General features: G+C 35.5%; 1 protein-coding gene and 1 pseudogene across 9 annotated transcripts in view; both read left to right on the forward strand.

Moving 5' to 3' along the window:
- SNTG1 (syntrophin gamma 1) overlaps positions 1-22,431 on the forward strand; it is an 865,234-nt gene that overhangs the window by 788,596 nt on the left and 54,207 nt on the right. The gene's annotated exons all lie outside the window — the stretch shown is intronic.
- On the forward strand, positions 14,674-14,782 carry LOC112440802 (U2 spliceosomal RNA; annotated as a pseudogene).

A 22,431-nucleotide genomic window follows, 5' to 3' on the forward strand; every position in this document is an offset into this window, starting at 1 on the left:
TCACACAGATGGCATGTAAACTTTCTGAAAATAAAATCTGTAGGTTAAGAATAACAAATAGCATACCATGACCGGCAGTATGTGGAAATGTGCTGGTGCGTTCTTTACCACATGAATTTGGGGCATTCTTTTGAAAAATTTTACATGGCTATGATTAAAATAAATATTGTAATACATCAACTTACCAGATTGATAACATTAAGCTATTATAAAATTAATCTATAATATTTGAGTTTTAGAGAAATTTTAATAGAAAAAGATTAACTTTTCTCCTTAATAGATTTCAAATAAATTCTCAAAGTGAAAACCTGTATACTCCACTGAATGGTTTAATATAGTTGATGAAATATATATTTTTTATGTGGAGTTAATTTGAAGGGAATAAATTTAGATGAAATACATTTGAGGGAGAAGTTCTGAGCTTGATTAGACAATTTAGTTCAATCTTTAATTTAGGCAACTGGCCCAATGATAATGCATTCCTGTTCTATTATGTCCAGTTCAAACATGCATGATCTCTAAGACTCCATAATAATGACATTTCAAAAGTGTGTTCAACACTGAGCTTGCTGTCCATTTTAGTCTCACACCTTTGTATTCCCATCTCAACTATCTAAATAAATCCAAATTTAATTCTATCCTCTTGCCTTATCCTTACCCTTGCCATTTAGCCTTTTAATAACTTTCTCTAAACAAATCTAAAAGGTGTTCCCTCTTCTCCATTTTCAATATTACTAACTTAGCTAACCTCTTCTCATTTGTATTACCACAATATCTTCCAAATAGGACTTGTCAATTTATTTATTGAAGACATTCTTATTATGCATCAATTATGCTACATGACTATTGCTACATAGTAGGAGTATAACAACAGATGCAGTCCCTCCCCTCAAGAAGTCTACAGTCTAATAAAAAGGACAGATCTAGAATTGGGTAGGTACTTTCATGCAGTATGGAGAAAAGTCTAAGCATTATGAGGGCGTAGTTACAGACTCAAGAGGGATGATGCCAAATGGAAATAGGATTTGGTGGGACAGTTTGATCAACTGCTTAAACAGAAGATTCATCAAGACAATTTGCAAAGGGTAAAAGGTATGTTTACGGTTATTGCTGGACACTCATGAGTCAAATATCAAATTCCAGGTGATTTGTGATGTGAGAAGAGTATAAATAGATACTGCCTTCAAAGCATTTTTGTTGTAATTTTTAACATGTTCTATATAATAAGTTATAAGCTACATAAATCATTCTTTCAAATGTTGTTGTTTTTGTTTTTTACCTATGTGGTAAAAAGCTACTTTTATTGCACATAAAATAGTTAACATAGGGTTTAGTTTACCTTCATATGTGAAAGTTGCTTCAGTTTCTTTAAACAGAAATTTTTCTCTAGGGCATGAATAATTGAACCTGAAAACAGTGAGCTGGTAAGGAAATGAATAAAGAATGTGCTAGGGGATTTTTAACCTTTTTTGTTCAACATGTAAGCCTTTCATTAGCATTAATACAACTTCACCTTCCATTTGTACATTATTAATGCATTACAGTTTTGAATGGTCTGCATCCAAGGAACACTTGATGTCATTTGAAAGTGAATTTATTCATTAACCTGTGTCCCTTAGTTGCAGCCAGCTTTGTATCCCTGTTTTCTGATGGAGCTAGAAGCCAGCTTTGTACCTGTATTATAAGTGTCAAAAATAAAAAGTTAGGGCAAGCTTTGTTTCCTCTTCCCTTCCCACTGACATTCTCTAGGTTACTGGCATTTTCAAGCTTTGAGCCAATTTTACAATGGGTCTTACTCAAATGAATAGCTTATGGGAAACTTTTCACATATGGTGGAGACAAATGCTTAAAATAGCAGCATTATTATAAGAAGAAGTGATGACTCAGAGCATGCTATGAATAAATTGCTTTCCTGGGTTTAGTGTCTTATTCTAAATGGGACTCTCAGTCTTTCCTCTATTTTAAGAAAGAAGTCAGGCATTAGCAATAAGAGTTTATTTATAATCATGTTCAATAAATGAGTCTGATGTTTGGTTAGGGAAATCATTAAAAAGGTAGGTCAGAATAAAAGAAGAAATATAAACTGTGGAAAATGACAGACTTAGTTTTGATTTCTACTTCTTAGCTATGAAATATGGTGAACGTGTATGGTGCTTCCTTTATTGTATCCTGGGAAATTGCAATAACTCTAGCTATTGCATAGCTCTTACAGGGATTAGAGATAACATAGGAAAGGGCCCAGCACAGTGAATGCCCATTTTAATAAATAACAAAGATGATGCTTCACTGAAAGAACAGCAGACTCTCAGAATGCATCACACACACTAAATGAAGTATTTTCAAATTACTTATAATCTGTGCTTGTGTTCAGCCATCAAATGATTCAGTGTCAGGAACAAATGATGGATTACATATTATATGCCTCATTCTCTTAATATGAAAAATTCTGCTTGATAAAATTTCAACATTTCATCTTCAATTGCACATGGATTAATCATTATTTATGATCACATTGTATGTATGTATATATATACGTATATATGTATACATATGTGTGTATATATATACATATATGTGTGTGTGTACATATATATATTGAGGTGGAGTCTTGCTCTGTCACCCAGACTGGAGTGCAGTGGTGCGATCTCAGCTCACTGCAACATCCACATCCCAGGTTCAAGCAATTCTCCTGCCTCAGCCTCCCGAGTAGCTGGGACAACAGGCATGTGCCACCACTCCCAGCTAATTTTTGTATTTTTAATAGAAACGGGGTTTTTACCATGTTGGCCTGGCTGATTCAGAACTCCTGACCTCAAGTGATCCTCCCACCTCAGCCTCCCAGTGTGCTGGGATTACAGGCGTGAGCCACCACACCTGGCCCACATTGTATAATTGAATGTGATTGCATTGAATCCAAGGTTCTGTAATGCTTACCTGTTTGCATGCATTCCTTCAAATAAGATTTATCTCTTATAAATAGTAGCTCATAGGCAAATTATTCTTCTGCAGAACGTATTTTTCTTTTATATTCTTTAATTAATTATTTAATCAGCCCTTAGATTGAAACAGTTTTACCACATACATGGCTTTTGCCATTGACAGTCTTCAATGATTCTGTTATAGTGAACTCCAGTAGTAAAAGTGCTGGGATTTGTTGTGTTGTTCTTTCTTCATCTTTACTTTCAGGTTTTGCGTATGGGAAATATTTAATTGTATTTTAAAATTCAAGAAAAATTATATGCTTATCATTTCATATAAATGTCCAAGGAATATTTTTAATGAAACACTGTTTTTGACTGTCAAAAACAAACAAGTTTTAATAAATCAATAGGTATCTTAAATCCATTAACACTATATGTAAATGTATTACATATTCTATTCTATAGTGCTTATTTTATCACTTCTCAACTTGTATTTCATGGGAAAAAGAAAGTGCTTGCATAAACAATGTTAAATGATTTTCTTTTATGAAAATATCCTCAGACTATCGTGCTAATGAAGCTCACCAAACGTACGTGACCACATTTGACTTCCTTGTTCTGGAGGAGCAAGCAGGAGCTTCACAGGTCCATGGAAAGACATGGGAAAGTAAAAATCTGGTCTGTAATTACTTAATATAAAGGTTTTGGGTCAAATTCCAGGCTTTAAAATATTCAAAAATTTCTTCATACATTGCTATTAGTTTTGTTCATTTATTTATTTCTTTTGCTCTCTCCTTTCGACTTGATCTCTACCAAGTTCAGCAAATTAAGACTATTACTAATGGCAGGAATTATTCAGTCCAAATTCAAGGTCCTTTGACCAAAGTTCTCGAGAGAAGACAGAGACCATTGGGCTTGCACAGTCCAGAAAATATTACTGGCTGTTTTCACCATGGCTTCTCTAAAGTTGGGCATTTCATAGGCTTTTATAAGCTCTCGTTTTAGTATATGTTTCCCCCACTTCCCGATTACAGGCCTCCAATAACATGACACCCACATAACTAGAGGGAAATGAAGTGATTTTTCTTCATTAAAGTTGATTCTGTTTTAATATGTTTATTTTACAAAAGTTGGAATTATTGCATGTCCCCTGCATGCCAGTAACTCCATTAGGACCCAGGGCTTCAACAGTGGGTCAGTTAGACTGACTGGAAGCTCTCATTACAAGGAGAGGTGCACAGCAGGAGAGGTTCATGGCAATGAGGCCTATGGGAAAAAAAAAGGAGAAAGGTATTGACAGAGAGAGGTTTCAGAAGGTCTTTTAGTAGTTTTGCAGGAAAAGACTCCCTAAGGCAGTAATATTTGTAGTGAGACCATAGCAAGAATGGAATAGCTATGAAATGAGTAGGGGTAAAAAGGTTTCAAAGAGAGGAAATGAGAAGTGTTAAATCAGAGGCATGAAAGGGCTTTGCTATTTGCTTTTTTCCAAGAACATAAGGAGGGCAGGGTGAGGAAGAGGGAGTGAGAGAATAAAAAAGATAATTCTGGTTGTAGTGTAGAAAATAAATTCATGTTTACTTTATCAAAAGCTTTTATTCCATGGTGTTGTTTGTATTTAACATTTGCTTTGTATTTTAAACAATCTTAGTTACATTTTTTATATTTGATATCAGAAACAGGAAGGGTCACTGGCTGTAGAAGATATCACAGATATAATATAGATAATCACAAACAAAGCAACAGAGGTGCCAAATGATTTTAAGTAAGGAATCTCTGTTTGGGAAAGGGGTGGGTGTCGGAGACATATTTAAATATTTTCCTCTTATCTGAGTTCCGTATAGTTTTAGTTGAATATGTGGTCTCCTCGGGCTAATAATAAGTAATGTGGCCATGCAATTTGCTGCCCAAGATGTGATAATAAATAATTATTAGCTAACAAATTGGTTTCCTGGTATTGGTTCACCTGTAAGATTATTTTGTCAAGCATTATTTTTAAAAGACTGTTATCTCTAAAATATAAACATATACTAGGCACACTAAAGAGAACTTGAGAGATATTTCATTCTATTAATTATCTAATCATTAATAAGTAGGCTAATCATTTTTGGTAGATTATTTTTAGTAGAGGATCACAGTTTGTTGAGATGCAATTATGAATGGCATGTTCACCAAAATCAATTCAGGTGCACTTCAGGTACATAAGTTTTTTAATTTAGAAGAATTTGATCTTGCTACAACTCTGTGCTCTATTAATTGCATATATTCATATTATCAGTGTATAGTAAATAACATAACCAATGTTAAAGGTTTAGATGAATTTATGGTAGCATTCAAAATAATAGAGATAGTTTAATTCGATAGAAATAAATTTCTAAAACTTTTATTCTACAAATGGGATGGAAAAAACAGTTATTAGAGTTAACAGATTTTTTTAAATTTGAAGCATTAATAGAAAGAAGACATCATTTAATTATCTGTGGATTTATTCTACTAATGGAGACAAATAAATATCATTCGGCTCACTTTGATAAGAAAACTTCATATTCAAAATGAGTATATTTCATTTATATAGAGAATCGTTGGATCAAAATAAAAAGTTATGCATAAAGAATGATTTGTAAATATACCTTCTCCATCTAAATATATTAGATCAACTTATTTGGGCAACGTTTTGTTTTTAAAATAACTACTAATCCTGTATTTCAAGCATATGCTAATTTGTTCCATTTGGCTTTTATGCAATCAGTAATACTGTTATTCCCATGGTGAATGGGTGAACATTAAACAACATTTTGTGCAATTGCATACTTCTTATCAACTTTATGATATATTAGAATTCACTAGTCAATTTTTCATTTAATGCTCACCTTACTTTTTTAACTTAACTAAAGTTGAGTCTAAAACATCAAACTGTAAGATAAGTATATATAGTTCTATATTATAATCCAAAATAATATAAAAATAATAAATATAGTCTTAATAATATAATAAACAACAAAATGTCTTTTACAAGCATTCAGGTTACTGCCTACAAACCCTACAGAATGGCCATTTATCCTCTTTCCTGTCCATATTTTAAGTACGTGACACCTCTAATTTCCTCTGTTTTTCACCGCCCCACTGAAAGATTGCCTGATGCCAGAGGACAGGTTGCAGCAAGCAGGCTGTTGCACCAACTGGCTCATGAGCAGAGGTGTTGAATACTTCCCCTGCAATAGACCTGAAGAAACAAGCTGCCTTTAGCATCTCATATCCAGATGCACTTAGTTTTATCAGCAAGTACCATGTCTATTGCATTTTTGCTAACCAGGAGAATATTCTGGTTTGATATAAATTTTGACCACCAAAAACAAAGCCTTGTGCCGCTGCTGCTGAATTACAGAAGTGCATCTTCTCTACCCACGCTTCCTGAGTGTGACTGTAGGATTGGCAAGGCTCTTTAGTATTCCACACTTGAAAAAGAAATGAACTTCTACCTACTCTGTCTTCCCTCTCAGGTTATAACACAATAATACACATCTTCACATTTTATCCTTCTTCAGTGCCTAGTTGTGTACAGGTATGTGACATATGGTATGTGTGTGTACAAATATAATTTCCATTTGGAGAGCTAACTTCCTAAACCCACATTAACATGTTATTAACCAGGAACTCCTCATTGCATTAAAATAGTGCACTGAAAGAGCTCATAACAAAGTCATTCATAATCTTCTCATCAATATCACTAATTTCTAAAAATTAATTAATAAAATGTTTTATTACTCTTTATTACACAAGGTGCTATGGAGCAGTTAGTAAGGACACATATTTCAGCCAGTAGTGTGTTTTTGAAAAAGCTTCCCTAAAGAGTTATGATTTTCCTGGAGACTGAAACATAAAACGAGACATGAACTGGCCGAAGTTGGGGGAGCGCTCAAGTGGGGCCCCTCAGGCAGACTGGGCAACAGGCAAGGTGGAAGGAATGAGCAAAAGCATCATGATTTGTGAATAATCAAGAGTTGCTTGGCTGGAACAGAGTACAGTTGAAAGTCAGTGGCAAAAATGAGATTAGAAATTTGAGGCCGGGCGCACTGGCTCACGCCTGTAATCCCAGCTCTTTGGGAGGCCGAGGCAGGTGGATCACAAGGTCAGGAGATCGAGACCAGCCTGGCTAACACAGTGAAACCCCGTCTCTACTAAAAATACAAAAAATTAGCTGGGTGTGGTGGCGGGCACCTGTAGTCCCAGCTACTGAGGAGGCTGAAGCGGGAGAAAGGCATGAAACCAGGAGGTGGAGCTTGCAGTGAGCTAAGATTGCAACACTGCACTCCAGCCCAGGCGACAGAGTGAGACTCTGTCTCAAAAATAAAATAAAATAAAATAAAATAAAATAAAATAAAATAAATAAATAAATAAAATTGAGCAAGGCTAAATCTTGAAGGATTTTGTGTGTCTTAACAAGGATTTAAATCTGATCATGATACTACCATTGAAAGATGTTATGTAGCAGAAATATGATCTAAGTTGAAAAAAGGGAAGGGAGTGGGCTTACATTATACAATGTGGAATGTCAAGAGTAGAGAAAATAAATTAATTTTGAATTTACTGTGAATACGCAAGAGAGAAAAGGTATCTAAACTATATTAGTGGTGTATAATGATAATGATGACATAGAGATTCATGAGGTGTGTGGGAATTAGAATTAACAGAATTAGAGGCAGGGAGTCTGATGGTAAACTTGATTTTATTTTCAAATGTAATGCTTAGAAGATGGAGTAAAAGTGCTGACAATCCCTAAAATAAAGAAGAGAGTGGTTGAGGGGAAGATGAAAATTCACTTCAAATATATCAATCTTAATCTCTATACAAGCTGTCTTAGATTGGGTTCCGTTAAGAGTTTTCTTTGAGAGAGCTTTCAACGATGATATTTCTAGATGCTGGGAGTCCAGCAGCCCTCCCAACAGATGTGAGCAGAGAACCACAATATCCACTGCAGTGCACATCTCCCATTCCACAGCCCCACTGGCTTTTTATGCTAAAGTGGGCCCATCCAGGTGCATTTTTGATTCTCACTGGCCCTGGATTCTCACTGGTCCTTCTGTAGAAAACAAGAGAAGGGTTAGTGAGATGATAAATAGCCCCTGCTGCTATGGCTGTTGTCAAGGCCATAACTGACAAGCATCATCCCCTCCTCCACTCCTCATTCTTGATTGGCCCTGTCATTACCATAACATCTGCTGCTCTGGGAAGTTTGCCTCCTGGGCTAACTCACACTGTCATCCCAAGAGCTGATCCTGTGGCTATGGATACTGATTTATTCCCACTGACCATTAAAAGTGACAATGGCAGCATAAACATTTAGCAGAGTTATTGCATGCCAAATAAGTTCTTCACCTTCCTCCTACCTCCTGATTGTGTTAAGGGACAATTATCCCTGCAGAAGGTGACTCCTTAAACTGTTTACTGATCTCTTGGTACAAAGTGTTTAGAAGCACCAGAAAGCACCGTGGCTTATGACCTCCACTTGCACAGTACAGAGTTGTCAGCACAAGATGCTCACATTCCCCATTTGAGCAGCTGGGAATGGTGATAGCTGCAACCTGTCCTAAATCCACCTCTTCATTCTCTGACCCATGTAGTCTACCTGCCAGGGACACAGAACTGTGTATTGGTCAGTGATTCCAGGTCTATTCCACCACACCTTGGGGGTGGTGTCCCCTTCTCATAGTATATCTCCTAGATGAAACACTAACTATATACGAAGAGACCATTGAACTGTCTGTCCTCTTTTGCCCAAACTCTGAGGGTGATGCAGCGCTGAGGGCACCACTAGGTGCCTTGATGATGCTCCAGCACCTCTTTTGTTGTACAATGGGTCTGTAGGGATGAGGAGTTACAAAGACTCCTGCAAAAATTCTGCAAGTCCTAAAATGTTGAGGCCTGGTGAACAGGAAAGGCAAACTCATACCAGACTGTGTGTCTATTCATGTCTAAATGAATTAATGCCTCTTTGGGGTGAAAAGAGCCCAAAATTATCAATCTGCCACCAAATAGTTGATTGATTTAGCCACATTGGTGGCACCTTGAGCACTCATTTTTGGCTTCTATTGGTGACAGATTGAACATTCAGCTGTGGTAGAAGCTGGATCCTCCTGTGTGCATGAGGAGTCAGGTTGGGCTCATGTGTGGCACCCATTTGTTAATGCATTCTTTATGCCAATGACAGAGCCAGGCTGTTGTAAAATCTCTGAAGTATTAGGAGTGCTCATTGTTTGGGGCTTTTTCCTTGGACCCCTTTTTCCCTAATGTTCTGATATTTTAGTACTCCTAGATCCCTGACTGGGTCAAATCTTTCACCTCTGTCCATGAATCACACATATTCTTATCTCATTCCACTTGTATTTGCAGAAAATGGATACCCAGATGCACCGTCCAGAGTTCTGTGCAGTGGGGAGCATTTTCTCCTCACTTATGTTTTAGGAACAGCTAACAGAGGGGCTGTTGAAGAGGAAACCTCAATATTTAGCTTGCATGCTGAGCCTGTCTATCTTTGAGCAAATCTTCGCCTTTTGTTCTATCTTAGGTCACCATAGGGATTGTCCCTTAGGTGGCATATTTGCTAGTTGTTGAGTGGTGCAGGTCCTAGGCTGGTGATGAGATGGAGACCTGGGCTGCCAGCTTGGGTAGCTTGCTGGTGCCCTGTGGCTTGGCTCGTCCCTGATTCCAGGTGAATACATTACATGCAACTTTTTACATTGCCCTGCTGTACCTTATAGCTTATTAGGCAGACAGAGTCCAAATATAATGTGTAGCCCTGGATACATGGGATACATGTAAGCATTTCTCTCTACAAGGGCCTCTGATTAAGAAATGGTAAGCAGATTTGCTGGAGATGGAATCACTTTTCTCCAGAGACCAAAGAGGTCTATATTGTGATTCTCCTATGAGGGCTTCACATAAATTTCACACAGGTTCTTTCTTTGGAATAGACACTTCTAATGTCATAGAGTTTGGCAAATTAAGTTAAGCCCGTGTCTACCTCCCCTCCAGTGATGGGGGTCTCTTTTGTCAGCCAGCTAGCAGGCAATCCATGTCCAATATTTCATTTTTGCCTTTGTATTGAGAACTACACCTAGCATGAGCTATGCTAGTTTGAATTTCATAGAGTAGTATTCACGGCAGAGAAATAGGTTTGTGAGTTGGTACATTCAGGACACACCTGTATGTAAAGAGGAAGGCAGGATAGGCAAGAAGGATAATCTGACCCACAGGTAATTGTACCTAAGGGCTAGTCATACTTAAGGGGAATTCTGAAGCTTTGATTGTCCTACAGAGTTATCCCAACAGCAACAACAGGGTCAGACATTTATATTTCTATATCACCTAGGACTTCAACTGTGACCAAGGAACTCATTATGATGGGTAAAAAGGCAAATCAGCAGCAGCAGGTACACCCAGCAGCTGGGAGATGGGAGTGCTAACCCTGACCTGGAGGGAGCACCCCGTATTCACTACACGGACTGTGATGCTAAAAAGTAGTTGGATAAGAAAAAATGACAGCGACTGGGAAGAGAAGATAGATCAGTTTCAGAGGAGACTGGAAGAAAAAAATTTCAATCCAGAATATTGTACAAATATACTTTGGAAATGATAAGGTTTAATTATTTTTGAATGAAAGAAAGTGATTTGAATATATGAAAGTAAAACTATATTTGGAAAAACAAAGAGAACCGTGGAAAGACATGCTTAGTTTTCTCTGCTGAGTGTGGTCTGTGGAGGGGGCTATGCCACATATTGAGTAGGGCAGAGGGGATGAAGGCATTAATTAGTGTGAAAAAGAACACTGCTATTTAAAAGGCTTTGAAATAATCAAATTAGCGAAAACACATATCTCTTCAAAGGATTTAAACATTCACAGTAAAAAATTATTTCTGCTTTTATTATTTCACACTATTTTGGCACTACTCAGCACTCTGTTTGCTCTGACATTAGGGGCATTACATGACAAAAGCTTTATGCATTAACGAGGATGAACAAAAAGATTATAGGAGCAAATGGAACAAGAGGATGTGTTTTGCAGACGTGATATAACCTAGAACTAGGAGTCAGCATATGTACTGTTAATGGCATTGAAAAATCATTATAGACATTCATAAGGATATGTTGTCTCAAAATGCTATGAATTTTATGACATGTTTAAGATGAAATAAAAAGAATTTTTAATGAATACAGAAAGATCCATCATAAAATATGAAGGAGGCAATATTCATCTTCAGAAAGTTCTTACTTCTGCTTCCATATCCTCCCAGAAGCATCACCATTAGTACTTGTATTCAGGTGACTTCTGACATTAAAGTTTGCCATCAGCTTACTGTTCTATTGGAAGAACGCTACTAAACTAGTTTGAAATAATAGAGGAAAAAACTTTGCAATCTACAAAGCGATTTTATGAGCATTATTATTTCATCCCTTTTTACACTAACCTTTAAAGTAGAATAGTCAGACATTATTACTTCTAATTTACAGTAAAATATGATCAGGCTCTAATAAATTAAGAATCTTGCCCAAAGTCATGTGGCTTATAAGTAGAATATAAAATTCAGATTACATTTTAGGGCTTGTGGCTCTGAGCTCAGTATTCATCTTTATTTCAGTACACTGCCAACAACAAAATACATGATCTTTCCTGGGATATATGCATTGTAATAGGGGAAAGCATCTCAATTTCCTGATGATGGAGTTCAGGCCAGTGCCTGGAGAAGAGGGCACAAAAGGAGATAAACAGGAGAGAGTGGTTTCTGGTCTTTATAATCCCCTTGATCTCATTCGATGTAGGCAACTACTGATTATCCTAGTGTGCATGAACTTTACCAGTATGAAAAAAAGGGAGACAAATTGGCATATTTTTTTGTGAGTTTTAGTATCATTACGCAAATTATTAAATTCTACACATATTTTATACAGATCTCATTACTATATCTTTATTTACTTTCTACCAGATTGAAAAGCTTTTGACGCCAGAAATTCTTGCTCCTGTGTTTCTTACTAGCACCTGGTTTCTAACCAAATCAAAGTGAATTAAATAAACCATCCCACTCTACATGTACTTCTAACAGCTTACTCAACACTCTCCTGTCTGGGTCTACCTCAGAGCCAGCTATAAGGCATTTACAATGGCACTCACAATTTACATTACAGAGCAATGTAAACTACATGCTATCAAAAATGGTGATGTCTGCTCATCCTTTTCATCATTAATATTCTCAACACAATTGCCATAGTGTTTATCAGAATCTTAGGAACAAAATATTGCTAAAATAAATAAGACTGCCAATAAGTCCTTGAGTTTAGCCATTTTTCAGAACTTTATAACTTTCGTTGACAATAATTTTGACTTAGGTTATTCCAAATTGGCCTTAGTAAATTTCTTTGAGTTTTACAAGTTTACACAATTTGCCTACGTTCTTATCTCTTTTCCTAGTTTACTGCATTATCTTTTAGCTGACAAGTCCTTCAGTTAAGTATATTCATTAACTTCTTTATATCCATCTTTGGGGTATCCTACTGATAGCCAAGGATTCATGCTTCATATTCAAAAATGTATCAAACCTCTTTCATATGACTCTAATACACATTCTTATAGCCAGAGGAACTTTATTATGAGTTTTTAAAGTCTGTTCACTCTTAAAAGTACATCTAGTTGAAACAGCAAATTCCTGTTTAATAGTGTAATTACTATATATAAAATATCATTTCAAATTTATAATTATAATTTGAGAATTTCAAAACCTTGCATTTATAGCTAAGCCAAGCTAAAAATAAAGTATCCTGTCCAAAACTACACAGTAGGTTAATGTCAAGGAGTGCTACAAACAGTGAGGTACTTTGGCAGACATTTTTTCTCTATTTGTTACAGGTGTCTTTGTTTGTTTTAACTTAAAATAAATTTCACGTCCTTATGTTTCCCCTAACATTATATTACTTGCATTTTTCCGTATATCTACATAATACTCATCAGAATTATTTTAATGCAAAATGTTTAGAATTTTCATTTTTTGATATTCATTAATAATAAGGTGTTTAACATATTCCTTTACATTTTATATATTGTATTTCCGTACAATTAATTTTTATAAATGGAATTTCTGGATCAAATAATATTAACATTTTAAGGGCTTAAAATATATATTTAAAATTGCTGTACTAAAATTTTACAATGTCATCAGCAATGTTATGTAAATATTTTTTCCACATAACCTTACTAGCTTTAGTTAATATAATTTTCAGTGATCTTTACTAATATAATGATGAAAAAAACAGTCTCGGTAATATTAATGCAGTCTTCTTGATTTCTAGTGAGGTTGAACAGGTTCTCCTATGGTTGTTAACAAAAATAATTGTTTTTCCTTTTTCTAAAAATAACATCTTTCTGCAATATTTTTTGTATTTTGTGCATTTTTTTCAACTTTTATTTTAGATACAGGAGGCAAATGTGCAGGTTTGTTACATGGGAATTTTCATGATGCTGAGGTTCAAGGTATGGATCCTGCCACTCAGACTGTGAGCATAGTACCTGATAGACAGTTTTTCAACAGACAACCCCCTCCCTACCCCTCTAGTTTTCTTCAGTGTTTATTGTTCTCATATTTATGTTATTTTATGCTCAATGTTTAGCTCTCCTTACAAATGAGAACATGTGGAATTTGGTTTTCTGTTTTGCATTTAATTTGCTTAGGATTATGACCTCCATCTCTATCCATGCTGCTGCAAGGGCAAGATTTTATTCTTTTTTATGACCATGTAGTATTCCATGATGTATAGGTACCACATTTTTTTTTTCCAATCTACCATTGATAGGGACTTGGGTTGATTCCATGTCTTTGCAATTGTGAATAGTGCAGCAATGAACACATGAATGAATGTATCTTTTTGATAGAATGATTTACAGTCCTTTGGATATATACCCAGTAATGGGATTTCTGGGCTAAATGATATCTCTGTTTTAACTTCTTTGATTAATCATCAGACTGCTTTCCACAGTAGCTGTGCAAATTTACATTCCCACCAACAGTGTATAACACTCTCTTTTCTCTTCAGCCTTACCAGGATCTGTTGTTTTTGACATTTTAATAATAGCCATTTTGACAAGTGTGAAATGGTATCTCATTGTGGTTTTGATTTGCATTTCTCTGATGATTAGTGATGCTGAGCATTTTTTCATGTGTTTGTTGGCTGCTTGTATGTCTTCTTTTAAGAAATGTGTGTTTGTGTCCTTCGTCTATTTTTTAATGGAGTTTTTTTTCTTTATCAGGGGCTTAGGGTTTTTCTTACATTTTATCATATTTTATACTATATAGCATTATGACTATTATTTTTCTTTTAATATTGGTTAATATGCATTAATTTTACTAAATGAATTTGTAATTTCTTATTACTGTCATGTCTAGGACTTCATATATTTCCAAAATTACTAAAAATTCACTTATATAATTCTATGTAATTTTTCTATAATTTAGATTGCTTAAATAACTTTACTTTTTGAAATATGAGAGATTTGCTTTAAAGGAAGTTATGTGATGAAAAACTTAACTTAAAATATTTTTTCCAAAGACTTAATTGCCCCAAATAGTTTTATTGTGAAAGGGATACTATATAAAATATATTTAAAGGAAACATTGAAGATGAATTGAAATGACTGGATATTGCCTTTCAATAACTTGCATAGTTTAATGTAGTAAGAAACAAACTATAGACATGTATTTATACAGAGACTATTGCTTCTCGGCCTTTTGGCTAAGATCAAGTGTAGTATTTATATAGAGACTGACATCTTCAGGATAGTGACAGTATCTTTTTCATTCTAATTATCTAGCAAAATACTCAGTATATACTAGCCACTTCATAAATATCTGTTTTTAAATTTTTTAAATGAAATTCTATATTAATTTATTCTGCCTCAATATCATTACATATTACTTGAAAATTCTCCCATCATTATTGACATATCTATGATTTTAATGTTTCACTATGTATTTTTAAAATATAAAAATTTTAATTAGTATTTGCTTTGAATGGATTTTGAACTATGTTGTTTCCAGAATCTTTTCTTTCTAAATGGTGGCACTCTCTCTCTCTCTTTCTCTCTCTCATCTCTTTCTCTGTCTCTCTCTCTCTAGAGATATATATAGATATATATATATGGACATATATATCTATATATGTATATGGACATATATATCTATATATGTATATGGACATATATATATATGTCCATATATATATATGTCCATAAATATATATCTCAACCATACAACTTGTAATGTTAAACAATTTTACAATTCAGTGGCTTTAATTAATTTACACCACTGTATAATCATTACTACTATCTGTTCATCATCCGAAACAGAAACTCTGTAACTATTAAGCAATAATTACTCATTCTTCCTGCCCAACATATTGGATTTAAAAAATGATCTAACTATATGCTGTACACAAGAGGCTAACATTGGATCTAAAGACACAGGTGGTTTAAAAGAGAATTGTTGAGAAAATATATTCCATGCAAATGATAGCCAAAGAAAAGCTAAGTTTCTAAACTAATATTAGACAAAAACTCCTCCAATCTAAAGGAGCATGTTCTAACCCAATGAAAGGAAGCTAAGAAACTTGAAAACAGGTTAGAGGAATTGCAAACTAGAATAACCAGTTTAGGGAAGAACACAAATGACCTGATGGAGCTGAGAAACATAGCACAAGAACTTCGTGAAGCATACACAAGTATCAGTAGTCAAATCGATCAATCAGAAGAAAGGGTATCAGAGATTAAAGATCAACTCAATGAAATAAAGTGTGAAGACAAGCTTAGAGAAAAAAGAATGAAAAGGAACGATCGAAGCCTCCAAGAAATATGGAACTGTGTGAAAAGACCAAACCTATGATTGATTGGTGTACCAGAAAGTGATGGAGAGAATGGAATCAAGTTGGAAACACTCTTTAGGATAATATCCAGGAGAACTTCCCCAACCTAGCAAGATAGGCCATTCAAATTCAGGAAATACAGAGAACAGCACAAAGATACTCCTCAAGAAGAGCACCACAAGACACATAATCATCAGATTAACCAAGGTTGAAATGAAGGAAAAAATGTTAAGGGCAGCCAGAGAGAAAGGTCGGGTTACCCACAAAGGGAAACCCATCAGACTAACAGTGGATCTCTCTGCAGAAACCCTACAAGCCAGAATAGAGTGGGGGCCAATATTTAACATTCTTAAAGAAAAGGATTTTCAACCCAGAATTTCATATCCAGCCAAACTAAGCTTCATACCCAAAGGAGAAATAAAATCCTTTACAAACAAGCAAATGCTGAGAGATTTTGTCACCACCAGGCCTGCCTTACCAGAGCGCCTGAAGGAAGTATTAAATATGGAAAGGAAAAAACAGTACCAGCCACTGCAAAAACATACCAAATTGTAAAGGCCATCGACACTATGAAGAAACTGAATCAACGAATGGGCAAAATAACCAGCTAGCATCATAATGACAGGATCAAATTCACACATAACAATATAAACCTTAATTGCAAATGGGCTAAATGCCCCAATTAAAAGATCAAAAAACACAAAAAAGGGCATTACATAACGGTAAAGGGATCAATGCAACAAGAAGAGCTAACTATCCTAAATATATGCACCCAATACAGGAGCACTCAGATTCATAAAGCAAGTTCTTAGAGATGTACAAAGAAACTTAGACTCCCACACAGTAATACTGGAATATTTTCACTGCCCACTGTCAATATAAGACAGATCAACAAGAGAGAAAATTAACAAGGATATTCAGAACTTGAATCAGCTCTGGACCAAGTGGACCTAATAGACATCAACAGAACTCTCCACCCCAAATCAACAGAAGATACATTCTTTTCAGCACCACATCGCACTTATTCTAAAATTGACCACAAGATTGGAAGTAAAACACTCCCCAGCAAATGCAAAAGAATGGAAATCATAACAGTCTCTCAGACCACAGTGCAATCAAATTCGAACTCAGGACTAAGAAACTCAGTCAAAACTGTACAACTACATGGAAACTGAACAACCTGCTCCTGAAAGACTACTGGGTAAATAAATGAAATAAATAAGTTATTTGAATCCACTGAGAACAAAGACACAACGTACCAGAATCTCTGGGAGGCAGCTAAAGCAGTGTTTAGAGGGAAATTTATAGACTAAATTCCCACTGGAGAAAGTGGGAAAGATCTAAAATCAATACCCTATCAGCACAATTAAAAGAACTAGAGAAGTAAAAGCAAACAAATTCAAAAGCTAGCAGAACACAAGAAAAAACTCAAATCAGAGCAGAAATGAAGGAAATAGAGACATGAAAAACCCTTCAAAAAATCAATGAATCCAGGAGCTGGTTTTTTGAAAAGAGTAACAAAATAGAGCACTAGCCGGACTAATAAAGAAGAAAAGAGAAAAGACTGAAATAGAAACAATAAAAAATAATAAAAGGCATATTACCACTGATCCCACAGAAATACAAACTACCACCAGAGAATACTATAAACAGCTCTATTCAAATAAACCAGAAAATGTAGAATAAATGGATAAATTCCTGGACACATACACCCTCCTAAGACTAAACCAGGAAGAAGTCAAATCCCTGAATAGACCAATAACAAGTTCTGAAATTGAGGTAGTAATTAATAACCTACCAACCAAAAAAAGCACAGGACTAGATGGATTCACAGCAGAATTCAACCAGAGGTACAAAGAGGATCTGGTACCACTCCTTCTGAAAGTATTCCAAAACATAGCAGAGAGGGACTCCTCCCTAACTCATTTTATGAGGCCAGCATCATCCTGATAGCAAAACCTAGTAGAGACACAACAAAAAAAGAAAATTTCAGGCCAATATTTCTGATGAATATCAGTGAGAAAATCCTCAATAAAATATGGGCAAACGAAATCCAGCAGCACATCAAAAAGTTTGTCCACCATGATCACGTTGGCTTCATCCCTGGGACATAAGGCTGTTTCAATGTATGCAAATCAAACCAGCACAAGACTAGGATGCCCTCTCTCACCACTCCAATTCAAGATAGTATTGGAAGTTCTGGCTAGGGCAATCAGGCAAGAGAAAGAAAGAAAGGATATTCACATAAGAAAAGAGGAAGTCAAATTGTCTCACTTTGCAGATGACATGATTATATGTTTAGAAAACCCCATTGTCTCAGACCAAAATCTCCTTAAGCTGAGAAGCAACTTCAGCAAAGCCTCAAGATACAAAATCAATGTACAAATATCACAAGCTTTCCTATACACCAATAACAGACAAACAGAGAGCCAAATCATGAGTGAAATTTTATTCACAATTGCTACAAACAGAATAAAATACCTAGGGATACAACTTACTAAGAATGTGAAGGACCTCTTCAAAGAGAATTAGAAACCACTGCTTGAAGAAGTAAGAGAGGACACAAGCAAATGGAAAAACATCCCATGCTCATGAATAGGAAGAATCAATATTGTGAAAATGGCCATACTGCCAAAAGTAATTTATAGATTCAATGCTATCCTCATCCAGCTACCATTGACTTTCTTCACAGAATTAGAAAAAACTACTTTAAATTTCATATGAAACTGAAAAAGAGCCCACACAGCCAGGACAATCCTAAACAAAAAGAACAAAGCTGGAGGCATCATGATACCTGACTTCAAGCTATACTACAAAGCTACAGTAACCAAAACAGCATAATACTGGTACCAAAACAGAAATATAGACCAATGGAACAGAATAGAGGCCTCAGAAATAACACCACACATCTACGACCATCTGATCTCCCACAAACCTGACAAAAAAAAAAGCAATGGGGAAAGGATTCCCTATTTAATAAATGGTGCTAGGAAAACTGGCTAGCCATACGCAGAAACTGGACCCCCTTTTTACACCTTATGCAAAAATTAACTCAAGATGGATTAAAGACTTAAACATAAGAGGTAAAACCATAAAAACCCTAGAAGAAAACCTAGGCAATACCATTCAGGACATAGGCATGAGCAAAGACTTCATGACTAAGACACAAAAATCAATGGCAACAAAAGCCAAAATTGATAAATGGGATCTTGTTAAACTAAAGAGCTTCTGCACAGCGAAAGAGACTATCATCAGAATGAACAGGCCATCTACACAATGGGAGAAAAGTTTTACAATCTATCAATCTCAAAAAGGGCTAATATCCAGAATCTACAAGGAACTTAAACAAATTTACAAGAAAAAAACAAACAACCCCATCAAAAAGTGGGCCAAGTATATGAACAGACACTTCTCAAAAAAAGACATTTATATAGCCAACAAGCATATGAAAAAAAGCTCATCATCACTGGTCTTTAGAAAAATGCAAATCAAAACCAAAATGAGATACCATCTCACACCAGTTAGAATGGTGATCATTAAAAAGTCTGGAAATAATAGATGCTGGAGAGGATGTGGAGAAATAGGAACACTTTTACACTGTTGGTGGGAGTGTAAATTAGTTCAGCCATTGTGGAAGACACTATGGCGATTCCTCAAAGATCTAGAACCAGAAATACCATTTGACCCAGCAATCCATTACTGGGTATATACTGGATGTGGGGCTGCGGGAGGGATAGCATTAGGAGAAAACTTAACATAGATAACGGATTGTTGGGTGCAGCAAACCACCGTGGCATGTATATCCCAGAACTTAAAGTATAATAAAAAAATAAATAAATACAAAGTGGGGGCATCATTCCATTTGATTTTAAACAGGGCTATAGTAACCAAAACAGCATGGCACTGGTACAAAACCAGACACATATACCAGTGGAACAGAATGGGGAACCCCGAAATAAGACCATACACCTACAACTATTTCATCTTTGACAAACCTGACAAAAACAATCAGTGGGGTAAGGATTCCCTATTCAATTAATGATGCTGAGATAACTGGCTGGCCAGTTGCAGAAGAAATTGGACCCCTTTTTTTGCACTATATACAAAAATTAACTCAAGATATATTAAAGACTTAAATATAAAACCCAAACTATAAAAACTCTGGAATACAGCCTAGGCAATACCATTCTAGACATAGGACTGGGCAAAGATTTCATGATGAAGATGCCGAAAGCAATTACAACAAAAGCAAAGATTGGAAAATGGGATCTAATTAAACTAAAAAGCTCTGCGCAGCAAAAGAAACTATCAACAGAGTGAACAGACAACCTACAGAATGGGAGAAAATTTTTGCAAACTGTGCATCTGACAAAGGTCTAATATCCAGCATCTACAAGGAACTTAAACAAATTTACAAGAAAAAAAAACAACCTTATTAAAAAGTGGGCAAAGGATATGAACCACACTTTTCAAAAGAAGACATACATGTGGCCAAAAAACATATGAAAAAAAAAAAACCTCAACATCACTGATTATTAGAGAAATGCAAATCAAAACCACAGTGAGATACCATCTCACACCTGCCAGAATGGCTACCATTAGAAACAAAACAAAACAAAACGAAAACAATGCTGACAAGGTTGTAGAGAAAAAGGAAAGCTTTTACCTGGTTGGTGGGAGTATAAATTAGTTTAACCATTGTGGAAGACAGTATGGTAATTCCTCAAAGACCTAAAAATAGAAATATTATTTAACCCATCAATCCCATTACTAAGTATATACTCAAAGGAATATAGATTGTTCTGTCATAAAGAGAGATGCACAAGTATGTTCATTGCAGCACTGTTCACAATAACAAAGACATGGAGTCAATCTAAATGCCCATCAGTGGTAAACTAGATAAAGAAATTGTGGTGTATATACACCATGGAATACTAAGCAGCCATAAAAAAGAATGAGATCATTTACATTGCAGGCACATGGATGGAGCTGGAGGCCATTATCTTTAGCAAACCAATACAAGAACAGAAAACCAAACACCACATGTTCTCACTTATAAAGAGGAGCTAAATGATGAGAACACATGGTCACATACAGAAGAACAACATACACTGAGGCCTATCAGAGGATGGAGGTTTGGAGAAGGGAGAAGAGCAGGAAAAATAACTACTGGGTACTAAGCTTAATACCTGGGTGACAAAATAATCTGTACAAAACTCCTCCATGATGTCAGTTTACCCATATAACAAACCTTCACATGAACTTTTCTTTTTTTTCTGAGGCAGAGTCTTGCTCTGTCCCCTAAGCTGGAGTACAGTGGTGCAATCTCAGTTCACTGCAACACTCACCTCCTGGGTTCAAGCAATTCTTCTGCCTCAGCCTCCTGAGTAGCTGGCATTACAGGTGTGTGCCACCAGTCCTGGCTAGTTTTTGGATTTTTAGTAGAGATGGGGTTTAGCCATGTTGGCCAGGCTGGTCTTAAATTCCTGACCTCAGGTGATCTTCCCGCATCCCCTTCCCAAGTGTTGGGATTACAGGCACGAGCGACTGCACTTGGCCAAGTACCCCAGAACTTAAAATAAAAGTTAAATGTAAGAAAAAGATAATTTAACAGTTTCTCACATAACAAAACATACTGTTACCATCCAAATCTTATTCCATGGTATTTACTCAAAGTATCTAAAAAGCTATTTCCTCACAAAAGTCTGCACATGGATATTTAGAGCAGTTTTATTCATAATTGCCCAAACATGGAAACAACCAACATTCACTTTAGTATGTGAATGGATAACTAAACTATGGTATATCTAGAAAATGGAATATTATTGAGCATCAGAAAAAAAAAGCCATGAAATGGCATGATGGAAACAAATGCACATTACTAAGTGAAAGAAGTCAATTGGAAAGGATTATATACTGTATGATTCCAACTATATGAGATTCTGGAAAAGGCAAAACTGTGAAGATGGTAAAAGACCAATGGTTACCAGTTACTGTGGGAAAGAGAGGGATGAGTAGGTGGACCACAGAGGATTTCCAGGGCAATGAAACTACTCTGCAAGATACTGTAATGGTAGATAAATGTTATTATACATTTGTCAAAATCCATAGTATTTATAACACCAAAAGTGAACCCAAATGTAAACTTAGGACTTTGAAGGATAATGTCAATGTAGGTTCGTAGATTATAACAAATGCACCACTCTGTTTCTTTTGCTTATTATTTCTGTGAACATGAAACTGCTCTCAAAAATAAAATCTATTATTAATTTTTAAAAAATCATACACACACAATTAACCAACTGGATCTAACAGATATATGCATGCTATATATTCAACCACAGTTGAATACACATTTTTCTGAAGGGCACATGGGACATTCTTCAGATTAGACCATGTGTTAAGCACAAAATACGTCATGATAGATTTTAAATGATTGAAATTATACAAAATATCTTTTCTGCTCACAATGGAATGAAACTAAAAATCAATAACAGAAGAAACACTGGATAATCCAGAAAGAAATGGAAATCAACACACTCCTAATTGTCAACTGGATAAAGAAGAAAACAAATATTTAGAGGAAAATGAAAGTGAAACACAAACATACCAA

This window comes from Pan paniscus, chromosome 7, assembly GCF_029289425.2.
Source record: "Pan paniscus chromosome 7, NHGRI_mPanPan1-v2.0_pri, whole genome shotgun sequence".
Taxonomy (NCBI): Eukaryota; Metazoa; Chordata; class Mammalia; order Primates; family Hominidae; genus Pan; species Pan paniscus.